Consider the following 23,356-nt stretch of genomic DNA (forward strand, 5'->3'; position numbering starts at 1 on the left):
GCTTTGGTTTATTAGTAACTATCTTATATTTATGAATCCCTAGTTTTGGACTCTCCACAAGTGGAAACCTCTCTACATACACCCCATCCAAACCTTTTTGTAATTTTAAAAAACGCTATCCAGTCACCTCTTAGGGCTTTTTCTAGAAAAGAGAAAGCTAGCATGTTCTGTCTTACCTGATGGTTCTGACCTTTCAGTCTGGTAACATCCTTGTAATAATGTAAGTTGTGTTAGAAAAAAACTTGCATGTTGTGTTTTTGCGACCTCAGGAAATTCCACGGTTGATGAAGTGTACTCACTATTGTAATATACAGAAACACTACAGCTAATTTTCACACAGCAAGGTCCCACAAAGAGCAACAAGGTAAGTGGTCAGATGATGTTGGTTGACCGATAAAATTGGCAGGATGACGGGAGAACTCCCCTGCTCCTCTTCGAATACTTCCATGGGATCTTTTACACCCACCCAAGAGGGCAGATGTGCTCTCAGTTTAAACTTTCTCATCCAGAAAAAGAATAGGTAGTTCAAAATTTTACACTTTGGTGATGCAGATATGTAATGAAAAAGAGACAAATTTATTCATTGCCTCTGAAAAGATTAATGCAAGATCCAGTGCTCTTGGCCCTAACTACTTTGTACAGGGTGCAGTGAAGAATCAGTTTCCTTATTCCATGAAATATCTCCACATTGCTCTTAAAGAGGGGGTTGAGGATGCGGAGAGGAGCGGAGCGCACCCGTGGGGAGAATGCCGAGAGCGGAGCCTATAAATCAAACCTGAGGATTAAGGCCCAGTCTCTTACCTTCCGGGCGCGGAGCGGAGAGCAGTCGAACCTCTTCCAGTTTGCCGGAGTTTTGAAAAACAGTGACGTCACGAGAGCTGCAAGGTGATTGGTTGGTGAGTCACTGTTGTTGGGGAATAGCTGGGTAAGTATATCAGGTAAGAAAAGTTTAAAGTTTATTTCAAATATAGTAAGTTTTTTTTTAAGGTAGTTCTGTAGTAATGAGGACCAGGGAAGAAGGGTCCTAGAGTAACTGATATTATTGGACATTAAGATCTTCCAGAGGGTTTAATTTAATTTAAAGGGTTAAGTCATGGCAGGAGAGCTCAAAGCCGTGGTGAGCTCCTCATGTTCCATGTCTGAATCTGGGAACATTTCCAGTGCCTGGGACAAGCGTGTGTAGGAAGTGTGTCCAGCTGCAGCTCCTGGAAGCCAGGGTTTCTGAGCTGGAGCGGCAGCTGGGGACACTGTGGCGCATCCACGAGGCGGAGAGTATCGAGGATAGCACGTATAGAGAGGTGGTCACACCACAGGCTCAGACCCCACAGGCAGGAGGGGAATGGGTGACCACCAGGCAGAGCAAGAGGTCTAGGCAAGCAGTGCAGGAATCTCCTGTGGCTATTCTCCTGCAAAACCGATATACTGCTTTGGATACTGTTGGGGGGGGAATGACCTCTCGGGAAAGCAGCAACAGCCCAATTCATTGCACCACGGTTGGCTCTGCTGCACAGGGAGGGAGTAAAAAATGTGGGAATGCAATAGTTATAGGGGATTCAATTGTAAGGGGAATAGAACAAAGAACAGTACAGCACAGGAACAGACCATTCGGCCCTCCAAGCCTGCGCTGATCTTGATGCCTGCCTAAACTAACACCTTCTGCACTTCCGGGGCCCATATCCCTCTATTCCCATCCTATTCATGTATTCGTCAAGATGTCTCTTAAACGTCACTATCGTACTGCTTCCACCACCTCCCCCGGCAACAAGTTCCAGGCACTCACCACCCTCTGTGTAAAGAACTTGCCTCACACATCCCCTCTAAATTTTGCTCCTCTCACCTTAAACCTATGTCCCCTAGTAACAGACTCTTCCACCCTGGGAAAAAGCTTCTGACTATGTCCATGCCGCTCATAACTTTGTAAACCTCTATCATGTCGCCCCTCCACCTCCATCGTTCCAGTGAAAACAATCCGAGTTTATCCAACCTCTCCTCATAGCTAATGCCCTCCAGACCAGGCAACATCCTGGTAAACCTCCTCTGTACCCTCTCCAAAGCCTCCACGTCCTTCTGGTAGCATGGCGACCAGAATTGCATGCAATATTCTAAGTGTGGCCTAACTAAAGTTCTGTACAGCTGCAGCATGACTTGCCAATGTTTATACTCTGTGCCCCGACCAATGAAGGCAAGTATTCTGTATGCCTTCTCGACTACCTTACCCATCTGCATTGCCACTTTCAGTGGCCTGTGGAACTGTACGCCCAGATCTCTCTGCCTGTCAATACTCCTAGGGATTCTGCCATTTACTGTACACTTCCCACCTGCATTAGACCTTCCAAAATGCATTACCTCACATAAGTCCGGATTAAACTCCATCTGCCATGTCTCTGCCCAAGTCTCCAACCGATTTATATCCTACTGTATCCTCTGACAATCCTCATCACTATCCACAACTCCACCAACCTTTGTGTCGTCTGCAAACTTACTAATCAGACCAGCTACATTTTCCTCCAAATCATTTATATATGCTACAAAGAGCAAAGGTCCCTGCGGAACACCACTGGTCACATCCCTCCATTCAGAAAAGCACCCTTCCACTGCTACTCTCTGTCTATGACTGAGCCAGTTCTGTATCCATCTTGCCAGCTCACCTCTGATCCCTTGTGACTTCACCTTTTGTACCAGTCTGCTATGAGGGACCTTGTCAAAAGCTTTTCTGAAGTCCATGTAGACAACATCCACTGCCCTTCCTTCATCAGTCATCTTTGTCACTTCCTCAAAAAACTCAAATCAAATTAGTGAGACACGGCCTCCCCTTCAAAACCATGCTGCCTCTCACTAATAAGTTCGTTTGTTTCCAAATGGGAGTAAATCCTGTCCCGAAGAATCCTCTCTAATAATTTCCCTACCACTGAGGTAAGGCTCACCAGCCTATAATTTCCTGGATTATCCTTGCTACCCTTCTTAAACAAAGGAACAACATTGGCTATTCTCCAGTTCTCTGGGACTGGCATTTCTGTGGCTGCAAAAGAGACTCCAGGATGGTATGTTGCCTCCCTGGTGATAGGGTCAAGGATGTCCCAGCGGTTACAGGACATTCTGAAGGGGAAGGGTGAACAGCCAGTCGTCGTGGTACACATTGGTACAAACGACATAGGCAAAAAAAAAAGGTGAGGTCCTAAAAGCAGAATATAGGGAGCTTAGGAAGTAAGTTGAAAAGTAGGACCTCAAATGTAGTGATCTCAGGATTACTACCAGTGCCTCGTGCTAGTCAGAGTAGAAATAGCAGGATATATCAGATGAATACCTGGCTGAAGAGATGGTGTAAGGGGGAGGGTTTTAGATTCTTGGGGCATTGGGACCGGTTCTGGGGGAGGTGGGACCAGTATAAACTGAACGGGTTACACCTGGGCAGGACCGGGACTGATGTCCGAGGAGGAGTATTTGCTAGAGTGATTGGGGAGGGTTTAAACAAAAATGGCAGGGGGATGGGAACCTTTGCAAGGAGTCAGAGGAGGGAGGATCAAAGACTAGAACAAAAGACAGTAAGGGGAACAAGAAAAGTGATAGGCAGAGAAATCAAGGGCCAGAATCAAACAGGGACACAGTGAAAAATATTGGGAAGAGGATAAGTAATGTTAAAAAGACAAGCCTTCAGGCTTTGTGCCTTAACGCGCGGAGCATTCGCAATAAAGTGGATGAATTAATCGCGCAAATAGATGTTAACGGATATGATCTAGTCAGGATTACGGAGACATGGCTGCAAGGTGACCAGGGATGGGAAATGAACATCCAGGGATATTCAGTATTTAGGAAGGACACGCAAAAGGCGATGGAGTTGCATTGCTGATTAAAGAGGAAATTAACGCAATAGTGAGGAAAGATATTAGCTCTGATGATGTGGAATCTGTATGGGTAGAACTGAGCAACATTAAGGGGCAAAAAATGTTAGTGGGGGTTGTATGTAGACCCCCAAACTGTAGTGGTGATGTTGGGAATGGCATTAACCAGGAAATTAGAGATGCAAGTGATAAAGGAACATCTGTAATTAGGGGTGACTTTAATCTGCATATAGATTGGGCAAATCAAATTAGTCACAATACTGTAGAGGAGGAATTCTTGGAGTGCATACGGGATGGTTTTCTGGACCAATATATTGAGGAACCAACTAGAGAACAGTGCCATCCTAGACTGGGTATTGTGTAATGAGAGAGGAATAATTGACAATCTAGTGGTGCGAGACCCCTTGGGGACAAGCGACCATAATAAATGATAGAATTCTTCATCAAGATGGAGAGTGACATCGTTGATTCTGAGACAAGGGTCCTGAATCTTAGTAAAGGAAACTACGAAGGTATGAGGCACAAGTTGGCCATGACGGATTGGGAAACGTTACTTAAAGGGATGATGGTGGATAGGCAATGGCAAACATTTAAAGAGCGCATGGATGAACTGCAACAATTGTTTATCGCTGTCTGGCGCAAAAGTAAAATGGGAAAGATAGCCAAACCATGGCTTACAAGGGAAATTAGAGATAGCATTAGATCCAAAGAAGAAGCGTATAAATTTGCCAGGAAAAACAACAGACCTGAGGATTGGGAGCAGTTTAGAATTCGGCAAAGGAGGACCAAGGGATTGATTAAGAAGGGGAAAATTGAGTACGAGAGCAAGCTTGCGGGGAAAATAAAAACTGACTGTAAAAGCTTCTATAGGTATGTGAAGAGAAAAAGATTGGTGAAGACAAATGTAGTTCCCTTACAGTCAGAAACCGGGGAATTTATTATGTGGAATAAAGAAATGGCTGACCAATTAAATGCATACTTTGGTTCTGCCGTCACAAAGGAGGACACAAATATCATCCCAGAAATGTTGGGGAACACAGGGTTTAGTGAGAAAGAGGAACTGAAAGAAATCAGTATTAGTAGAGAAATGGTGTTGGGGAAATTGATGGGATTGAAGGCCGATAAATCCCCAGGGCCTGATGGTAATGCATCCCAGAGTACTTAAGGAAGTGGCCCTAGAAATAGTGGATGCATTGGTGGTCGTCTTCCAAGATTCTATAGACTCTGGAACAGTTCCTACAGATTGGAGGGTAGCTAATGCAACCCCACTAGTTAAAAAGGGAGGTAGAGAGAAAGCAGGGAATTATAGACTAGTCAGCCTGATGGCGGTAGTGGGGAAAATTCTAGAGTCCATTATCAAGATTTTATAGCAGAGCCTTTGGAGAACAGTGGTAGAATTGGACAGAGTCAGCATGGATTTACGAAAAGGAAAGCATGCTTGACAAATCTACTAGAATTCTTCGAGGATGTAACTAGTAGAGTTGATTAGGGGGAGCCAGTGGATGTGGTTTATTTGGACTTTCAGAAGGCTTTCGACAAAGTCCCACATAAGAGATTAGCATGTACAATTGAAGTGCATGGGATTGGGGGTAGTTTATTGCGATGGATAGAAAATTGGTTGGCGGACAGGAAACAAAGAATAGGGATAAATGGGTCTTTTTCCAAATGGCAGGCCGTGACTAGTGGGGTACCGCAGGGATTGGTGCTAGGACCCCAGCTATCCACAATATACATTAATGATTTAGATGAAGGAACTAAATGTAATATCTCCAAATTTGCAGATGACACAAAACTGGGTGGGAGGGTGAGTTGTGAGGAGGATGCAGAGAGGCTTCAGCATGATTTGGACAAGTTGAGTGAGTGGGCTAATGCATGGCAGATGCAGTATAATGTGGATAAATGTGAGGTTATCCACTTTGGTAGCAAAAACAGGAAGGCAGATTATTATCTGAACTGCTATAAACAGAGAGGGGAATATGCAGCGAGACCTGGGTGTTCTTGTACACCAGTCGCTGAAGGTAAGCATGCAGGTGCAACAGGTGGTAAAAAAGGCAAATGGTATGTTGGCCTTCATAGCAAGAGGATTCGAGTACAGAAGTAGGGATGTCTTGCTGCAATTATACAGGGCCTTGGTGAGGCCACACCTGGAATATTGTGTGCAGTTTTGGTCTTATCTGACGAAGGATGTTCTTGCTATAGAGGGAGTGGAGCGAAGGTTTACCAGACTGACTCCTGGGATGGCGGGACTGACGTATGAGGAGAGATTGAGTCGGTTAGGATTATATTCGCTGGAATTCAGAAGAGTGAGGGGGGATCTCATAGAAACCTATAAAATTCTAACAGGACTTGACAGGGTAGATGCAGGAAGGATGTTCCCGATGGTATGGGAGTCCAGAACTAGGGGTCGTAGTCTAAGGATTTGGGGTAAACCTTTCAGGACTGAGATGAGGAGAAATCTCTTCACCCAGAGAGTGGTGAGCCTGTGGAATTCGCTACCACAGAAAGCAGTTGATGCCAAAACATTGAATGTTTTCAAAAAGGAGTTAGATATAGCTGTTGGGTCTAAAGCGATCAAAGGGTATGGGGTGAAAGCCAAAACAGGCTACTGAGTTGGATGATCAGCCATGATCATGAATGGTGGAGCAGGCTCAAAGGGCCAAATGGCCTCTTCCCGCTCCTATTTTCTATGTAAGTGAGCCATAATGCCATTCCAGTTCTTGTTTCATTGGATACTTATAGCCAAGGTATCCAAGCATTTTTTCTTTGAGCCATATAGATTTATTGCAAGGGGGTGGGTGGGGGAAGGCACATAATATATTTACACCGATGTTCCCATTTATTTGCATATGTTAACATGTCCATATTCTGATTTCAAATTCAGCCACTAACAAGGCAACAGCGCTAAAAATGCCCCAATTTAAATCTCCAGGCCACAACATTTGAACAGAATAAATTGTGGTGTTGAGTTATCTTGTTTGATAAAGGACACACTGTCATTGCATCTATATAGTCCATTGTATTGATGGGTGTACTAATTTACCTCAATTTAGGAGAGGGGGGGGGGGGGGGGGAGAGGATGTGGAAGAATTTCCATTTCAAATAGGTCATGAGACCTGAACAGAACACTCAGCACAGTTCTCATGTACAATGCCCAGATTGTCTTCCAACTTCCAAGTTCAGGTGGGAATGAACAAAGACATACTGTTTTTAACTGCTTTAGCTATTTTCTAATTGTTATTTTACTATTGTGTTTCAGTGCTCCTTTTGTTTCGTGATTACTCAGCAGAAAGAGCTCAGAACCTACCTTGAATAGAAATTGGCTGACGGAAAATGCCTTATCTCACCCAGGGTGCGAATTGTGTAAAAACATTTTTCCAAATGATTTATTTTCTCTTTTGGAAAATTTTAGTTTTTATGTAAAGGTTGAAATTCCTCCCTTGTGAGGTTAAGGCCTCCCAAGCTGACATCTAAGTTTTTAATTTGCCCAGATTGGCTCAACTGAAAATATTTTAATTTGGCACTGGAGAAATTGGCAACCCTCTTTATTTAGTGGATCTCTTCAGATTTATTTTTCCAGCTAAAGCTTGAAATCAAAAAGTATGGGAATTTTGTCAAGACTGGCTAAATGGACACAAATAATGTAACAGAAACAATTAAAAGTTTAAATCCCAGGACTGTTTATCACCTTAAAATGGTACTCATCTTAACTGATTGCAATTGAGTATGATTGGAGAAGTATTGACCTATACAGTTTGGGAGTGATGGGGGATTTATATATGTAAATATATCACTTCACAATGGACCTTGCTGGTCGCAATTGTTAGGACCGACCGCTCCTGTCAAAGCCCCCAAACAAAATGTACGATTCTGATTGTGGTGGGACCAACGCACTGTTAATTCAATCCCGTCGTTTCACAGATCAGCGAACATATGTCATTTAAAACTTGCCAAATTAAATAAAGACCCAACCAAATTGTATCATCTATTAACCCCCAAATGAGGCTAACCAAACTAGGTGTCATTAATTAGAAGAACAGGCGGCGCAGTGGTTAGCACCGCAGCCTCACAGCTCCAGCGACCCGGGTTCAATTCTGGGTACTGCCTGTGCGGAGTTTGCAAGTTCTCCCTGTGACCGTGTGGGTTTTCGCCGGGTACTTCGGTTTCCTCCCACAGCCAAAGACCTGCAGGTTGATAGGTAAATTGGCCATTATAAATTGCCCCTAGTATCGGTAGGGGAATTGAGGGAAGGTGGGGATGTGGTAGAACATGGCATTAATGTAGGATTAGTATAAATGGGTGGTTGATGGTCAGCACAGACTGCATGGGCCGAAGGGCCTGTTTCAGTGCTGTATCTTAAAAAAAAAATGTTTTTAATTAATTTCTTAAACACTATGAAGATATAAACAACATTTAAAAATAGAAGAAATTAGAGTCCTTGCAAATATACAGTCCAATATTGCTTGAAGTCCTTACAGGATGTTGCTTTCCTTCTCCAGCGAATACCACCAATTAACGACTTGCAAACACTTTCAACAGAATCATTCTGACTTTAGAGTTTTTTAAGAGATAAAAGATTGTCACAGTCTAACTTCCCTTTCTTCAATTTACATTACCAGAGATCTCTATCTTGGCTTGACTTTTTAGAATTCGAGAGATAATAAAACAGACAAAAATTCTATTTCCTTTAGTTTAAATGTTTGAGAGCTCTTTTTCAGTGCTGACACCACAGCTGTTTCTGTGTCTGAGTTCTGTTAGCACAAAACTGTCTTCCTAACAGACAGTTCAAAACTGAATTGTAACCAATGTATGGGATCAGGCTCACTCCCAGTGGCTGTTTCCATGGTATCACAGTCTCCAAATGGCTGTTTCTAAGGCAACGAAAATGCACTTTTCTGTAACTCCTATGGCTTTCCGGCTCTTAAAGCAATACTGATCCCTTGCAGGCCTTAAAGGCAAACCACATATTCCGGGAAAAAAAACTACAGGACAATGACACAAAAAAAATGGGAGTTGGTTTTTGTCGGGAAACTTAGGAAATAAGGGTTTCTCGGATGTCCTTCAGAAATTAAGCAAGGGACAGCTTTTAATTTTTTTATTATATAGTTTTCCCACCTGATTACAAGTCAGATTGACAGTCTAGCTACCTGTCAGATGGGAAACCAGCTCGGGAGTCGATGTCAGCCAAGTCTGAAATTGTCGGAGTGTGGGCAAATTAGACATTGTGGAGGTTGGTCGATCATGTGCATTTAATCTTGCTGGACCTGGAGGCAGCACTCCTGCTTGTTCTGGCCCACAAGCACCCCAATGAAGGCATTTATAGAATCATAGAACAGTACAGCAAAGTCCATTCAGTCCACCGAATCTGCACGACTCTTTCAAAGAGTTAATTCCATTCCTGGCTCTTTCCTTATCACTAATTTTTTTCTCCAAGTATTTATCCAACTACTTTTGAAAACTACTACTTAATCCATTTCTACCACCCTATCAGGCAGAGCATTCTAAATCTAACCACTCATTGTGTTTCAAAAAAAATAGCTGGTTCTACTGTCTCATAAATTTGGCCCTTCTTGCCACCTTTTACTGGCAGGCTTCCTGAGGTCTGGGAATCCCAGCCCCCATGAGTTAGGAATATCAATCCTTTTAAAATGGAAGCAGGCATCCTCCTTAAAAGATTTCAGTTGCCAACCCACTTCCGTTAAAACCAGAACTGAGCTAACCCATGCATCCTTGGAGCTGAAATTTCCCCCATAGTCTTTGGGGATTCATTTAGTAAATCAATCAATTTTAGTCTGTGGAAGTTGTGTATGGATGATAATGGGAAATCACCAAATGATGGGCCATTGTACATTTTGTTACGACCAAGGCGGGAGGACTGCACTGTTTGTTCCAGTCCCACTTCTCCACAGGTCACAACATATATTTAAAATTTTCCTATTTACTAATACAGTCAATCATACTCTCTTTTTCCCAGAATAGAACACACTAACCAGGTTTCTTTAATAAAAAATTATCAATTATAGAACAAGCCTTAATTAGTAATGAAGCAAAGCACAAACACAGATTTAAATCCCAAAGTCAGCTATTCTGTGACCTTGTCCTATTTACATCTTCTCCTTTGTTATCTCTTGCTCCACCCCCGCTTTACTTGCTTATAACCTTTCACATTTCTAATACTTGCTAGTTCTGAAGGAGGGTCACTGACCTGAAACGTTGACTCTGCTTCTCTCTCCACAGATGCTGCCAGACCTGCTGAGTATTTCCAGCATTTCTTGCTTTCATCTCGCATACGTTCCAGGAATTGGTACTCTGCAACATTTGTACTAATTAGCTTTATGCAGTCTATATGTTGATTGAAATCCCCCATGATTACCATAATACCCTTGTTACACCTCTAATTACTGATTTATACTGTGATTTACATTACCACTGCTGTTTGGCATATAAACAACTCTGGCCAATGTTTTCTGCCCCTTGCTGTTTCTCAGTTCTACCCAAATTGATTCAACGTCAGAACTAAGGTCATCTATCACTACAGTACTAATGCCCTCTTTAATTAACAGAGCTACCCCAGCACCTTCTCCTAGCTTCCTGTCCTTCCTGAATGCCACATACCTTTGGATATTCAGATCCCAGCTTTAGTTTCCTTATAGCCATGTCTCTAATGGCTATCAGGTCATACATATGAATTTCTATTTCAGCTGACAATTCATCTGTTTATTGCGAATGCTGCAGGAATTCAGATACCGAGCCCGGCCCTATCTGCTGTCACAATCTTAAGTTTGCAATCACTGTCCCTTCCTGCCATACTCTGATAATCATGACATTTATTGCTACCCTGAATCCTTGAAATGACTGCCTTGTCATTTCCCTTTAATTTACTCAATCTTGCCCCACACGATCCCTTCCCCCCTCAATTTAATTGAAAGTCCTCTCTACCTCCCAGTTATACAACTCGCTAGAACACTGGTCTCAGCACGGTTCAGGTGAAGTCCGTGCCAATGGTACAGCCCCACTTTCCCCAGTATTAGTGCCAGTGCCCCACAAATCGGGACCCACTTCGCCCACACCAGTCTTTGAACCACACACTTATCTCTCTAATCTTATTTCCCCTATGCCAATTTGCACGTGACTCAGGTGATAATCCAGAGATTATTACCTTTGAGGTTCTACATTTTAATTTAGTGCCTACCTCCTCATACTCACTATGCAGAACTTCTTTCCTCGTCCTATCTATGTCGTTGGTACCTACATGAACCTTGACCACTGGATCCTCCCCCTCCCACTGCAAGTTCCTCTCCAGCCCTGAGCAGATGTCCCAAACCCTGGCACCAGGCAGGCAACATAGCCTTCTGGATTCTCATTCTCGGCTGCAGAGAACAATGTCTATCCCCCTGACTATACTGTCCCATACTACCATTACATTCCTTTTAACTCATTCCACTTGAATGGCTTCCTGTACCATGGTGCCATGGTCAGTCTGCTCATCTGCACTACAGACCTCACTCTTGTCCATACAAGCTACAAGATCCTTGAACTAGTTGCTCAATTGCAATGGCTGAAGCTCCTCCACTCGCACCTTCTCAATCCCCTTACCTGACTAACATGCAGTCACACCCTCCTGTCCCTGACTACCGACTAAATCAGACAACCCTTTCCTAAGAGGTGTGACTGCCTTCTGCAACAAAGTGTCCAGGTAACTTTCCCCCTCCCTGATATATCGCAATGTCTGCAACTCGGCCTCCAGCTCATTTTTAAAATTTATACATTGGATGTGGGCATTGCTGGCTGGACCAGCATTTATTGCCGATCCCTAATTTCCCTTGAGAAGGTGCCTTCATGAACCACTGCCATCCTTGGGGTGTAGGTACACCAACAGTGTTGTTAGAGAGTTCCAGGATTTTGTCCCAGCGCCGGTGAAGGAATGATGATATAGTTCCAAGTTAGGATGGTGTGTGGCTTGGAGGGGAGCTTGCAAGTGGTAGCGTTCCCATGCATTTGCTGCCCATGTCGTTCTAGGCGGTAGAGTTTGCAGGTTTGGAAGGTGCTGTCAAAGGAGCATTGGTGAGTTACGGCAGCGCATCTTGTAGATAGTACACACTGATGCCACTGTGCGTCAGTGGTGAAGAGAGTGAATGTTGAAGATTGTGGATGGGGTGCCAATAAAGTGGGCTGCTTTGTCCTGGATGGTGTCGAGCTTCTTGAGTTTTGTTGGAGCTGCACCCATCCAGGCAAGTGGAGAGTATTCCATCACACTCCTGATCTGTGCCTTGTAGATGGTGAACAGGCATTAGGGAGTCAGGAGGTGAGTTACTTGCCACAAGATTCCTACCCTCTGACCTATTCTTGTAGCCACAGTATTTATGTGGCTGGTCCAGTTCAGTTTCTGGTCAATGGTAACCCCCAGGAGATTGATAGTGAGGGATTCAGCAATGGTAATGCCATTGAATGTCAAGGGACAGATGGTTAGATTTGCTCTTGTTTGAGATGGTCATTGCAACTTTTGCTAGGGCTACTTGATCCCATAATCGTTCAAATGCTGCCTTGATGTCAAGGGCAGCCACTCTCACCTCACCTCTGACGTTCAGCTCTTTAGTCCATGTTTGGATAGTGGCTATAATGAGGTCAGGAGCTGAGTGACCCTGGCAGAATCCAAACTGAGCGTTAGTGAGCAGGTTATTGCTAACTCTGTGCCGAAGCTTCTCAAGCTGCAGACACTTACTATAGATGTGGTTGCCATAGATGGCAGTGACATCCAGGAGCTCCCACATGCTGCAGCTGCAACAAATCATCTGTCCTGAAATATTTATTGTGATAATTAATTTTTTTTAAATTAATTGATAATTCGCCTCTTCACCAAACTCCCTCACTCACCAAACTACCAACTTCACAGTCTGTGCACTCAAGCAGCACTCAATGCTTAAACTAAGAAATTTAGTTAGTGGTCGAATAAGTTTTAAGTTTGATAAGTTTTAAGTAGGCTTATATTTGAAGTAAGTCTTAAGTTTTATTTCTAGTATCTTTAGTTAATAGTCAAGTAGAGGCATGGCAGGGTATCTCAGTGCCATTGAATGCACATCCAATGTGGGGAAACTACAAGATGCTTCTCATGTCCTGGACAACTAAACAGCCAATGCACCAAGCATCTCTGTATACCCATTCAGCAGTTTTCTGTATGTTGCTGCATCGATCTCCTCATCTAAGTCCTCTGCACCAGTACTTGTCTGCCATCTTGCCCTATGGTGAGCTGGCAAATGAGCCTTTCACTCTGGCTTGGTTGCAGGCCACTCATGCCTGGTAACTCACCCTGTGCTGATCTTAACTCTATACTAGCCTCCAAGGTAAGTGCAGTAGCAGCCCCTGAGCTGGTGGCTGCAAGTGCCAGATGAAGTGACAGGGCCTCTTCATCAGTGCTGTTGCTTTCTTTCTTCCTCCTGGTCTGGACAGGTGACAGTCCTTGAAAACAGGAACTCAAAAGGGGAAGTTGGTGTGAGGGAAGAGGGTTGGGCTGGAAAGCAGGAGGTCCATGGTCAAACTATCTGCAGATTACTTATTCTGCCAGATAGCAGAATGAGGGTGTGCTGGGTATTGAGAAGAGCCAAAAGGCAGGAAGGTGCCATCATCCTCAGTGACATTGAATGCTACAGGCCTTATCACTGCCGACACAATGATGCAGAGAGCCATTTCCTCTGTAGGGCTTATGAGATGCAGACATCCTTGTCTACCTGACTAGTCTGCTGCCTTCTATTATGTGCCACCTCGTCCTGCAAGACAGAGGGCAGAATGTCAGTGGTTGTGTAGAACTGTGGTTGAGTGATGTGCCTGCCATAGTTGAATAGGGTGTGAAACTAGCAGCATTCGTAGGTGTGTGGCAGTGAGGTAGAGTATCTGAAGTGCTGCTTGGTGTGTAATGGGGATTTGGTGCATTGAGCAGCATGAGAGGTTGGTGGTGTGGTGGGTATGAAATGTCATATGAAGATGCATTCAATGACAAGCACACGTTTGAGGCCATTACACATCCTGAAGCACTGCTGTCAGGTTCTCAGATCCAGACTCCAGGAGTTCATCTTCCTGGTCATCTGCTCCCACTCTTTTCTGAGGGTGGTCCTTGAGGGTCTCCTGGTCCCCTGTGGGACCATGGTGCCTCCCCTCATGCCCACCTATGTGCATCTATGGATCCTTCTTCATGCCCTAGTGTTCAGTTTCCAAAAATTTCCATTGCAGCCATCTTTTTGTGCTGTTTTCCATAGAGCCATAGAAAAATAACGACACAGAAGGAGGCCATTCAGCCCATTGTGTCCGTACCGACCAAACTAGCTGTCCAATCTAATCCCACTTTCTAGCACCTGGTCCATAGCCTTGCAGGTTACAGCACTTCAGGTGCTTGTCCAGGTACCTTTTAAAATAATTGAAGGTTTTTGCCTCCGCCACCATTCCTGGCGGTGAATTCCAGACACCCAGCACCCTCTGAGTGAAAAAAACTTTTCCTCATGTCCCCTGTAATCCATCTACCAATCACCTTAAATCTGTGCCCCCTGGTAATTGACCTCTTTGCTCAGGGAAACTGGTCCTTCCTGTCTAGTCTATCCAGGCCCCCCTCTTTGAAGAATCAGCCTGTTGTAAGATATAGCAGGCTGCCTGTACCAGGTGAGTGGCAAAAGCATGCTGCCAGACCTTCCTGCTGTGTACAGAGCTTGCTGACAACATTAAGAGGCAAAGATTGACTTTGGAGGTGCAACAACTAGTGCCATAATCATGCAGATTAGGTGGGTACACACCTCGATCTGAATGGGCATGGATACACCACAAATTTTATTTTTAATTTTTATTTATTTTGAGATACAGCACTGAAACAGGCCCTTCGGCCCACCGAGTCTGTGCCGACCAAGAACCACCCATTTATACTAACCCTACAGTAATCCCATATTCCTACCACCTACCTACACTCGGGGCAATTTACAATGGCCAATTTACCTATCACCTGCAAGTCTTTGGTGGTGGGAGGAAACCGGAGCACCCGGCGAAAACCCACGCAGACACAGGGAGAACTTGCAAACTCCGTACAGGTAGTACCCAGAATTGAACCCAGGTCCCTGGAGCTGTGAGGCTGCGGTGCTAACCACTGCGCCACTGTGCCGCCCAAGTTGTGACCCAAGTGTCCAAAAATTAGGGCAAACAAATTTCTAGCCTTATATATTTCAATCAAATGACTTCTTATTCTTCTAAACTCCAGAGAGTCCATTCTATTCAATCTCCTCTCATAGGATAATACTCTCATCCCAGGAATCAATCTCGTGAACCTTTGTAGCATCACCCCCTATGGGAAGTATATCCTTCATTAGGTATGGAAAGCAAAACTGTACACAACACTCCAGGTGTAGTCTCACCAAAGCCCTGGACAATTGCAAGTAGACGTCCTTACTTTTGTACTCCAAATCTCTTGCAATAAAGGCCAACATACCATTTGCCTCTGTAAGGCATTTGGATATTCCCTTGTACTTTTGTTATGCTATAAGGCATTTTTAATATCACTGGCATTTCTGTTTATAAGTAAAATGTAACCAGTTGTGGAATGGACCAGCGTGTGCGGCTCACTGTGTGCTAAAATCAGGGAGGCTGAGGACATTGGGCCAAAGAGAGAAGAATTCTAACCAAAGACATCATCGCTGGGGTTCATTTTGGACTTTTAAAAATTAAAGTAACTGAATAAGGACAAATGCACACACACACACACAGACAAGTCAGGACATACCACTAATGTGGTAGCCCCAGGCTACTATAACATCAGACAGTCTGTATACAACCACTCTCATGGACAATGGCCTCTTGGAGTATGTGTGAATAGTTTCCTTCTTGCCTTCTCAAGATACAGCTATCACATCCATAGCTGGTATGCACCTAAGAACCCCCCTGCTAAGAGCAGGATATGACCACATGCATAGCCAGGGTGCGATTGATAAGGCACTGAAACCCAATTTGATAACCCAGTTTGAGATGTTATCTTATATGTCGAGGGAGCAGGGTTATAAAGCCACAGCTCACAAAGACATTGATGCTGCAGCCGGGAAGTGTGACTTGGTCAGTCATAGGAAGTCGTGCAGGAGAATTCGTTCAGTGGATCTGACAACCTGGGACCAAGCTTCTGTAGGCGAGTCTACTAAGCAAATGGTGTTGTAAGTATATACTATTGTTTGGTGAGTTAATAAAGGTCTTTCCACATTAAGTGGCGATTATATCCAAAGTTTGTTTCATGCGATTGATACTCAGTATGGGATCAGGACCTTAGAGGGAAGAGAGACCCCCTTTTTAAAAGTCTTACACTTTCTAATTGCTTGCTGTAACTGCCTGTTAATTTTCTGTTTTGTGTACCAAGGACATCCAAATTCCCCTGACCATCAACATTTAAAAGTTTATCACTATTTTAAAAATTGTCATTTTTTAAAATATTCTGCTTTCCAAAATGAATGACCTCACATTTCCCCAGTCCATCTGCCACCTTCTTGTCCATTGGTTTAATCTATATATATATATATATCCCTCTGCAGAATCTTTGGGCTGAATTTTACCAAGGGCTTCGGGAACCTGACGTCAGGACCAAATAGCGGTCCCAAGCCCACACTTGCCAGCAGCGCACCCTCCAGTGTAATCTTCCCCAAGGCAGCTTCCAAATTGACTGCCTCCGTGTTCGCTGTCCTGTTAAGGATGGCATATGGACTTCCGATACTTTTTTTAAATTTCCAAAATATACTTTATTCATAAAAATCTGTAAAAAATACATTACCAAACCGTTTCAAACAGCACCAAGTCAAAAAATGCAAACAGTGCAAAGGCAGTCCGTTTCCTTCCATACAATCATGAGTTGCTTCACAACCCTTCCATTTCATTGTCGTGCCAGATACATTTTTACATTTTACAGCAGACAAAATTTTCCTGATGCAGTTCGAGGGGTTTCCCATGGATCCAGCCCCTCAGATCAGCTTGGTGGGGGGACCTTACACTGTGGTCTTTCCCCATTGAGCCTTTGCTGCGGCTGCCCCAAGCTTTAGTGCGTCCCTCAGCACGTAGTCCTGGATCTTGGAATGTGCCAGTCTGCAACATTGGGTTGTGGACAACTCTTTGCGCTGGAAGACCAGCATGTTTCGGGCAGACCAAAGGGCGTCTTTCACCGAATTGATAGTCCTCCAGCAGTAGTTGATGTTTGTCTCGGTGTGCGTCCCTGGGAACAACCCGTAGAGTACAGACTCCTGTGTTACAGAGCTGCTTGGGATGAACCTCGACAAAAACCACTGCATCTCTTTCCACACCTGCTTTGCAAAGACACATTCCAGGAGGAGGTTGGCAACTGTCTCTTCCCCACCACAGCCACCGCGGGGGCACTGTGCGGAGGGGGCGAGACTTCGGGCGTGCAGGAAGGATCTGTCTCTTCTTACCACCAGCCAAACTACATCTTGGTGCTTGTTTGAAAGTTCTGGTGATGAGGCATTCCACCAAATGACTTTGGCGGTCTGCTCGGGGAACCATCCGACAGGATCCACCGTCTCCTTTTCCCGTAGGGCCTTGAGGACATTTCGTGCAGACCACTGCCTGATGGATCGGTGGTCAAAGGTGTTTTCCCGCAGAAACTGCTCCACGAAGGATAGGTGGTACGGCATGGTCCAACTGCATGGAGCGTTCCGCGGCAATGTGACCAGGCCCATCCTTTGCAACATTGGATCGCCAGATGAAGCGGAAAATGGCTCGGGTGACCGCCACAGCGCAGGAGTGGGGTATGGGCCAGACCTGCGCCACGTACAGCAACAACGTGAGCACCTCGCACCTGGTGACCAGGTTCTTACCCACAGTGGAGAGTGATCGCTGCCCCCACATTCTCAGCTTGTGCTGTACCTTGGCTACTCGCTCCTCCCAGGTTTTGGTGCACGCCCTGGCTCTTCTGAACCATATCCCCAGCACCTTCAGGTAGTCTAACCCTTTTGGCTAAGATCAAGTGTAGTATCTGTTCTTATCAGTGCTTACTTGGCGGAGAAGAGACCATGATCATTGCCTTTTGATCCTGGGTAGGCTTTGAGTAAAATGGCTATAACCAATCTTCGAGCTTCAGGCCAGGGAGTGCAGAACACCGTTCGGGTAGTCGTGAAGGACAAGGAAGGAGATGCACCGGTCAATCGCACCTTCTTCATCAAGAAAATCCTCCTCGATTGCTGTGGATTTCAAGCTACAGACATCTTCTGCCTGCAGGATTTCCCCAGCAGTGGATACTTCGACGTGACGTTCTGGAACGTGGCGGGATGCATCAAGTTCCTGAAAGCGCTCAAGGAGAAAGGGGACCGGGCGCCACTGTCGATCCTCACAGCGGAGCCGCTCTTCACTCTTCCGTCACAACAGGACCGGGTGGTGACGATTCACCTCTACAACCCCCATGTTCCGGTGGTGGATGTACTCACCTTTCTCGCCAGGTACGTTGAGGTGGCCGGCAGCAGCACTGATGTCAAGGACCCCTTTGGGATTTGGACCAGCAATCAGCAGGTCAAGGTGACCTTGAAGGTCGATGCCAGTGGAGCCATTATCCACCCTCCCTCCAGCTTCGCTATCGGGGGAAGTTGAGGCTTCTTGGTCTATGCTGGGCAGCCCAGAGTTTGCCGTACCTGTGGCAAATCTGGTCACGTGGCAGCAAACTGCAGCACGGTTGTTTGCAAGAACTGCAAGGAGGAAGGCCATCGGACCAAGGACTGTAAGCAGACTAAGTGTTGCAACTTGTGCGGTGCAGCAGGCCATCTCTACAAAACCTGCCCCAAACGCTGCCTCAGTTATGCTCAGGCGGCAAGGTCCAAGGAAAGGCCGGGAGAAGGTTCAACGAAGGCGTCCGGTGTTCGAAAGGAGACCAGCAACCTTCTCCGCAGTGAGGAACTTCAACCTGAGAAGGAGAAGAAAGGGGAGGCAGCTGAAACCAGCAACCCAGCACCTACCTGCACCCGGAAACCCCTCCTCCACAGACAGAATCAATGGAGGAGGAGGCAGCAGATGGACAAACAGGTCAGTGGCAAGTGGTACTAAGGAAAACCACAAAGAAAAAACCTCCAAAAGCGGAACAGGCCACCACCCAAACCAGTGGCAAGAGGAGGCTACCTTCTGAGACAGACTACAACAGCTCCTCTTCACTGGACGAGGAAGTGCTGGAACGACGGCCCCTTCAAAAGAGGCGGCAGAGCTCCAAGGAGATGGAAGATAAAGTCCCCCAGCCCCGGGCACGGGAAGCCGTGATGGGCCCGGCGTGCCCCAACCCCAAAGTGCCAAACCTAACGACGTGGCCAATGCATCTCAGCTCCGGGACACCGAGAGCAAAGACACGTCTGGCGCACCTCAGCTCCGGGAAGCCAGGAGCAGTGATGTTTTCGAGGAGGAACAGAGGGAAGCAGCAGAGGACAGCCCAATCCTTGCTGCCTACAAGACCCCACCCCCCCCCCCCCCCCCACCCCGATGTCACCCCAGCGGAACAAATCCTGCATGAAAAACCAGGAGAGGTTTCTGAGCCCAACCAACATGAAACAGCTTGCGCACAATATGGGTATGCAGGAACATCCCGAAGGGCTGGGACTAGCAAGGACAAATGGTATGAGAAGCAACAACTAACTTTAAAAAAATGGGTGTAAGAATTGCTTCCATTAATGTGCGTAGCATTAAGTCCACTACGCGATGTGTTTCAACCTTGGATTACCTCGCCAAGGTCAAAGCCGACCTACTGTTTCTGTAGGAGTGTGGAATACCACACCTCAGCACCTACAGGCAGTGGTCGCGATGGTGGTCCCACGGGCCATCAATCTGGTCAGGGGGTAATGATTGCCGTTCCTCCGGCCTGGGTATTCTGCTGCGTGGAGGTAACTTCACCATCTCCGAAGTTAAGGAGGTGGTGGGCGGTCGCCTCCTCGTAGCAGATGTAATGTACAACAATGCTCCGCTCTGGTTGATCAACGTGTACGCCCCGGTTCAATGCAACGAGCGGCTGACCGTCTTCCAGCAGCTCCCACTGCTGCTGGCGACGTCCAGGCTGGTCATTCTAGGCGGTGACTTCAACTGCATCATTGATGCGGCTGGACGATCCGGCGAAGACGATAGCAAACTGGACGTTACGTCCAGATTCCTAATGGAAACAGTTAAAGATGCCAAACTGCACGACATCTTCAGCAAACCTGCAGACGGAACGCAGCGCAGATACACTTGGTCAAGATCGGACGGGTCGGCCCGTTCCAGGATTGACTTCCTGTTTGTGTCCCGTGCTGTCACGGTCGGATCCACCGACATCAAGCCGGTGTTCTTCTCCGACCACTGCCTCTTACTGGCCGACTGTCACTTACAGGACGACCAGTGGGTTGGCAGAGGGACCTGGAAGCTCAATGCGACACTGCTGACCCCAGAAAACGTTGAGGAACTCAAAAGGGATTGCAAAGGTTGGAGGACTGTGAAACCCATCTTTGAGTCTCCAGTTCACTGGTGGGAAGCGATCAAGGAGAACATCAAGAGGTTCTTTATCCACAAAGGTGTTCAGAGGGCGAGAGAGAGACAGAGGGAACTGTCCCGACTCCAGAAAAGTATGCAAAATCTGCTCCGGCTGCAGTCGATGGAGGTCGAGGTCAAGGAGGACCTCCAAGAGGTAAAGAGCCAGCAGGCCTCGCTCTTTGCCACGGAGGCATCCAAGATCATCTTCCAGTCCAGAGTCCGCTCCATTGAGCAGGATGAGAGGTGCTTGCGTTACTTCTTCCAAAAGGTACACACAGAGAGCTCTGTTATCAGCAGCCTGAAGGAAGAGGATGGCTCGGTGACGTCTTCGCAGTCCGACATACTAAGGATCAGCAAATCCTTTTATGCTGGGCTGTATGATGCGAAGCCCACAGACAGCAGAGCCTCCCAGTCCTTCCTGTCATCTATCACAGAGGTCTTAGATGACAGCATGAGGGAGAGACTGGACAAGCCGCTAACTCTGGACGAGCTGACAAAGGCCGTCGAGTTCTTCAAGATGAGTAAATCTCCCGGAAGCGACAGCTTACCGGTCGAGTTGTACTCGGCCCTGTGGGGCTGGGTCGGCCCGGACCTGCTGGAAGTATACGAGAGTATGCTCCTGGCCGGCTGCATGTCAGAATCCATGAGGAAAGGCATCATCACCCTCATCTACAAGCGGAAGGGGAAGAGGGCAGAAATCAGAAATTGGCAGCCCATCTCACTGCTTAATGTTGACTACAAGATTCTGTCCAAAGTCATAGCCAGTCGAATCAAGTCTGCTCTGGAGTTGGTGATCCACCCCGATCAGACCTGTACTGTACCCAGCAGGAAGATCTCTGATAGTCTCGCGCTACTCAGGGATACGATCGCCTATGTACGGGACAGGAGGGTGGACACCTGCCTCATCAGCCTGGACCAGGAGAAGGCTTTTGACAGGATATCGCACACCTACATGATGGACGTGCTTTCCAAAATGGGGTTTGGGGAGGGAATCTGCAATTGGATCAAACTGCTCTACACAAACATCAGTAGCGCAGTCTCAATCAATGGGTGGGAATCGGAAAGTTTCCCGATCCAATCTGGAGTCAGACAGGGCTGTCCTCTCTCCCCTGCCTTGTTTGTTTGCTGTATTGAACCCTTTGCTGATTCTATTAGGAAGGATGTGAGCATAAGAGGGGTGACAATCCCAGGCAGTGGAGGCACTCAGGTTAAAACCTCCCTGTACATGGATGACGTCGCCGTCTTCTGCTCGGATCCGCTGTCTGTGCGCAAACTGATGAGCATCTGCGACCAGATCGAACTGGCCTCGGGAGCCAAAGTTAACCACGGCAAGAACGAGGCCATGCTCTTTGGGAACTGGGCTGACCAATCCTTTGTCCCCTTCACCGTATGGGCTTCCGATACTGCAGGCCCAATCAGAGGGGCGGTTCTCGGGCATCGGAAGAGGTGGATACTGCTGAGGCAGGTCGGGGGGCACAAGGACACCTCAACATGGAGGCGCCCTTTGAGACGTGTATTTATATTAAATATTATGAGGGACAAAGCCGTTAGACCCCTTAGCATGGATGGGGAAACCCCTCCGGGTGGATCATTTTGGCCCACGCCTGTGGCCTTTCCTTCCTGCGGCCCCCTCTTTGGGGCACAGAGCCTCGGCTCTGATGGTTCCCTGGCCTGCCGCAGGGAGGCTGCCTCCATTGAGAAATGCTGGCGATCCATTAAATCACCCCTAATTGGGGTCTTAATCATCTCAATTGGCTGCCAGCCTCTGTGGAGCAGGCAGCCAATCCTACCCCCCGGGAAAGAAGCCATCCTGACACGCGTCCCTCCTATTTTTTTGGCCTCCCCCCTCCTCCAAGCCCACCACAATAGGCCTGGGAAAATTCAGCATTTAGTGTCCTCCTCACAGCTTACCTTCCCGCCTAGCTTTGTATTACAATCAAATTGGATGCTTAGTTCCATTATCTAAGCCACTAATATAGATATTAAATAGCTGAGGTCCTAGTGCAGGCACCCCACTAGTAACAGCCTGCCTACCTGAAAATGACCCATTTATTCCTACTCTTTTTTTTCTGTCCTTTAACAAATCCTCTATCCATGCAAATATATTACCCCCAACTCACAAGTTCTTATCTTATGCAACAACCCTTAGTGTGGTGCCTTATCGAATGCCTTTTAAAATCTGATTATATTATATTCACTGGTTTCCCTTTATCTACCCTGCTAGTTACATCCTCAAAAACTCCAATAAATGTGTCAAAAATGGTTTCTCTCTCACAAAACTATATTAACGCTTGTCATGCTCACGCAATATGGACTTATGAAATATAAACCTGAAGTGGACATTTTCCTGTAAAGAAAATGGAGTTGAGAGGTCAGGTGATCTTTTCTTTCCTGCCATTACACATGGAACTGCAAGAGCCTCAAGCTCATTTTCATGTCTGAACAAGTCTTGGCGAAGTCATGAAAACACAAATGACCATTCTAGACATATCTTTGAGAAGTCATTCAACTGCAAATGACCTTTCCTATGGTAATGGCTGCATTTCTCCAGCCAACAAAAAAAAACTGCTTTCACAATACTGTTGCAGACTCCAAACTTGAAATGCAGAAAATGGGTATGAAAAGCTCTATTTTATCAAGATGGTATGTGGCTGAGTGATATCCAGACTCTATTGTATGGCAATGGTCTAACCATAAGAAACTATTTGTGAGGACAATGGAAAAAGATGCTCTGGTCACATGACAGAAACTAGGTTTCTGTTAAGGGCTTTAATAAGGTATATTCTGTGCAGACAAAAAATCATTGATGCCAATGAAGAGAAAAGACCCCGCCTAAGACCACCAGCTTTAAGCCACGTGTAATCAGAGACTCAAGTTGGCCTTGAACTTTCCACCTGAGGAACTGTACCAGTGCTTCACCATTGAACCTTGACTGGAGTATAACAAGAGAAATCTGCTACTGCGCACATAAAACAGCAATGAACCTGTCCTCCTAAACCTCCAGAGATTTTCTTCAGTGGACAAAAACA

The sequence above is a fragment of the Heterodontus francisci genome, chromosome 2 (genome assembly GCF_036365525.1).
Source record: "Heterodontus francisci isolate sHetFra1 chromosome 2, sHetFra1.hap1, whole genome shotgun sequence".
Classification (NCBI taxonomy): domain Eukaryota; kingdom Metazoa; phylum Chordata; class Chondrichthyes; order Heterodontiformes; family Heterodontidae; genus Heterodontus; species Heterodontus francisci.